Source organism: Lolium rigidum, chromosome 6, assembly GCF_022539505.1.
Source record: "Lolium rigidum isolate FL_2022 chromosome 6, APGP_CSIRO_Lrig_0.1, whole genome shotgun sequence".
In the NCBI taxonomy this organism is placed as follows: domain Eukaryota; kingdom Viridiplantae; phylum Streptophyta; class Magnoliopsida; order Poales; family Poaceae; genus Lolium; species Lolium rigidum.
In genome coordinates this window covers 139,513,618-139,518,158 of record NC_061513.1, presented here as the reverse complement: position 1 = coordinate 139,518,158, position 4,541 = coordinate 139,513,618, and positions in this window count along the sequence as shown.

Here is a 4,541-nt window from a genome sequence, read left to right as displayed (position 1 = left end):
AATATTCAATGATTGGAACTTCTTCTTGTCCTGACAGTCTTAATTGAGGACTAATTGGATAACAATCTCCTATTTGATAAAATAGGTCTTTGTTTTCCCTTACTACCAAAAGTGCAGTAATGATGCTTGGTAAGGTACTTAACATGGAATGGTCGTGATGGTTTATTTTCCTAAGAATGGATTAGACTCATTTAGTCCATCCAATCATGGTTTATAATTGATACCTATAACTATTTAGGGTTATTTAGGTTCCATGAAAGGAATCTTTCAAATAGACATTAGTTTTGGTATGGTCAATCTACTTCATTCTTTGACCTACTTGAGGTGTATTTGATCTATGGTATTTTCTTCGTCCAACTTCTTTATGCTTGACTTACTTGAGCTTTCGTACTTCTGAGTAAATATTACTCACTTGCTAAAGTTATAGTCCACTTCTTACTTCCTCGAGGTATGAATCTCGGCTTCTGGTCTGACATCCTTCTGAAAGTAGTGTTCGATAATCTTATGAAAATAAGATCGAACTTCCTCTCAGTTCAGACCTTCTTCTTCTATTATGCTCAAAGTATTGAGTTATTGTACATCCAACTCAATCTTTACTCTACCCCTTAGAGTTTTCTTATGGTCTTTAACTCCTTTTCTTCCAACTATTGGACTTATGATTAGAATAATTGGTCTAGGTGTAGCTTGTGGTTTATATTCTTCTAAGGTCTTGTGAAGAATCATTGTGGTGTATCCACTCAATTGTGGACATCCAATGTGAATCCTTCGACTAAATGTTTATGGATCTAGCTATTTGGCTGACAAGAGTTTTATTTGTTCACAAACTTTTGTTACAACTAATTAAATCGTGGACTATTTGTAATACCAACTGATACCAGCTGTGGTTATTGTACCAACTGTGGCTATTTGATATCTAAAAATGGTTTCTATTATAGGTTCTGATCAACTGGACGAGACATCTTCTACTCTATCTCGTAGTGTTGATCCTATACCAATTGTGGTCTTCTGATATCAACTATGGTCTTCTTATATCTGCTATGGTTTCATATATCATCTTCCTTCATTCAGGGTTTATTTTGCAAGAAAACCACTAGCTGACACTATGATTATAGTATCCTAAGTGATTTCCCATGCATTCCCTCTTCTATGTTGACTATGGATCTGCTTCAACTTCACCATAATCATTATATTTCTCACCTTCATGCTTCTTTCGTACAAAAGTACTCCTCTGTTGAGGTAAGCATGAGTTTCTGCTTGCACTTCCTTCAGAGTATTGTGGTTACTTCCCACAACTTAACTTCCTTTTTCTCGATGAACCTTCATCTTGTCTTTGAAATCTTCGAGTTCGTCACTTCCTCACACGTTTACCATTACCCTCTAGATCTATAGCATCAAGTTGGAACTTGATATTGCAACATGCATTTGCATATCAAAGTCAAACTTCATGTATGGATCTAGTCAAACAATGAAAATTCAATAAAATCCAAGAAGATTCAGCTTTGTGCTTATAATACACATCATAATAAGCCTGAATATGATTGTTGAGTAAGACATCTCTAAACATCAGGCTGAGATGTGTAGTATAAAACACCACATAAGATAGGTTTATATCGTGATACTTAGCACGAATAGATGGGATTCTACTATTTGTCTCAACTTTTACCTGAATTGCACATTTGTAATGAGATAAACTTGAAACAAAGTGGTATAGGATAGTTGTGGTTAACCTAATTTTCTTTGGAAGTACTAACTTAGCTTCCACTTTGTTGAGGACTACTTCAATGATATGTCCGGTTCTAACATCACTATTCTAGACACATAACTATTGGAATATAGCTCCTATACTTCCAAGTGTTTATACTATCACGAGACTATGGACATGATGTGCTTGGCACACTTCCCATATTTTTGGAACATAATTCTTACACTATTGTTTAGCACTTGGCTTCTTATTGTACTCCTCCAAAATACTTATAATATTCTATTCCATCACATAATGATTCTCAAGTGAATCATGTATGATTAACAACTCTACCATGTAAGTAATCATAATTTATTCATATCTCTCTTCCTTATCTCCCATGATTGACTCATCATGGTCTATACTACCTCACATGACTCATAGTTCTCACTTGTTATCAATTGTTTTACAAGTTGAGATATTTTACTTACTCATTACTTAGCTTGGTCTACATTCTCTATTAGGGTATCTTAATTATCTACATCACTTGTTATTACTTCTAGTGCAGGTCTGAGTAATTCTTATTTAACTATAACATGTGTTGGTACACATCTTCCAATAGGATATCTTCCTTATGGTTGTATCCTCTCTTTGGACTACCATGTATTGTATACCAACTGTGGTCTACTCATAATTATTTTAGGGTCTTAAGAGTATCCTACATAATTTGAGATTAGCTAACTAACATTACTTAGGAAATATAGGTAAGAAATGTTGACTCAAGTGTGTCAGGATTATTCTCAAGTGAATATCCATCTCAAGTCATAAGAAGTATTTAGTTTAACTAAGATGACTTCCTATAGACACTACCAATCCTATAGGTCTCCTTTAAAGGGTTTTAATCCTAAGGTCAAAGCATTTGCTCTGATACCAACTGTGGTGACCCGGCATACCACTGCATGGTGTAGTATGCAAGTCTGATATAACACCAATGAAACACAGTTCCACGAGTATTATATCGCTCGTAGTGGTACAACGAAACATATGCGGGTCCAAGGCATGTCTATAGAATTACAACATCGACTCTGTTACATAAGATCAGCACAGCCTCCTACTTTACAATGAGGTAAAACTGCAGATAACTCCAGAAGAACGACTCGTAGTCTAATCCTAGCACGAACTCTATTTGTAGAGTATTTAACTAGCTACTGAGGCTATGAATAGATTCTAGCTAGATAGGAGCTAGTTTAGGAAGCTAGTTCCTTTCTATTGCTAATCTAGGTTTCTCCTTGTTGGATGTGGTATTCGACTCCTCCGACAGTGGTCCTGTCTCTTGATGTAGTTGTTGAATCCTCGGCCTTCGAGTTGCACTCGTAGATCCTCCTTTGATGTCTTCATATCCTAAGCAGGGATTTAAGAGTGGGATGAGTACTGAGCGTACTCAACAAGTTCATTATAGGAAAGAGGTGTTTAATGCACTAGCTACGGCATTAGACCGTAAAGTCTAATACCAATGCAGGTTTTCATAATCATTTCTTCAAGAGGTTGCTTTTATTCGGAAGAACTATGTCCGTCAGCTCTTCACCGGTTTACTAGAACTTCATGGAGCTCCTTTCCTAGGCCGCTGTCATAGCCTCCATATCCCGAACAGGGAGTGACAGTGTCACGGTTCTTACACTCTGCAGAGGTGTGTTGCTTTACCCATAAGAGATCTTAACCTTGGTGCCAACCGAGTAATCTTCCCGTCCACACTTCCTTTGGTGTGAGGCCCGCATAAGGTCTAGCCAATCATGTTCCTCCGCTACCTCGAACACCCACCCTTTGTTGCATGCCCCGACCCCGGGTCCACGCCGGTCCCATTATTCCCGTACTCAGGGTGGACCCCGACCACGACGACAAGGCTCGGGACTCGAACCAAACTCCTTCGCCGGTAGCCGCAACCCATCATAGACCGCATACCGTGGGGACTTAGGACGGTCCCCACCCACCAGCTTGCTCTTCGCAAGCTGACAAGCTGCTGCTACGCACTGATGCCGTGGGGACTTAGAGGCTTCCCAACTCTCACAAGTTGCCCCGGCATGATACAACCGCTACTGGTAAAGCGCATCCGTTGATGAACGAGAGGTGGAAACACTTTTGACTACTCCGTCCCACTCCGGATCTTATGGTTAACACTGGATATTACTAGGCACAAGAATCACTCAAGACATTTGTTGTTTAATCCTAGATGGATATAAACCCGTGCAATGGAACCTCCACCATATCAACACAATCCATGGTTCCATTGCCCACCACATAGTCATATTCATAGTTATGAAAGTAGTGGTTTTGATTTTTATGCAATAGTGATAACCATAGTACTTTGCAAGTAATTTGATAGAAATACATCAAATGACATGAGCAAGTGATGAACTTGCCTTTCTTGACTCGCAAGATTATGTGTACAAGGTCTTCGATACGCAATAACTCCAAATTCCGAAATAGCATCATCGATCCTAGTAAGGACGATGTTTAAAAGATTGGCAAGGATGCAATAATGCATAAGTATGAGATGCAATCGCTCTAAGCGTGGATCTAACCCCGATGATTTAGGATTAGTGGGTGGTAATGATTAGTTCAGATGTGTTGCACTTTTGAGAGTGATTCACAAACAAGGTTCTTATTCCAGTGGTTGTGTAGTTTTAGAATCATAAGCAAGTGGTAAAATGTCATAGTAATAATCATACACACCAGCGAATAGTAATTGTATAATAAGTAATGAATAGTGGTCAATTTTAATACTATATGGCATGGTTGATGATTACTTATCTATATATTCTTCAAAAGAATAATCTCTTTGAAGAACATGTTCTTTAATAAA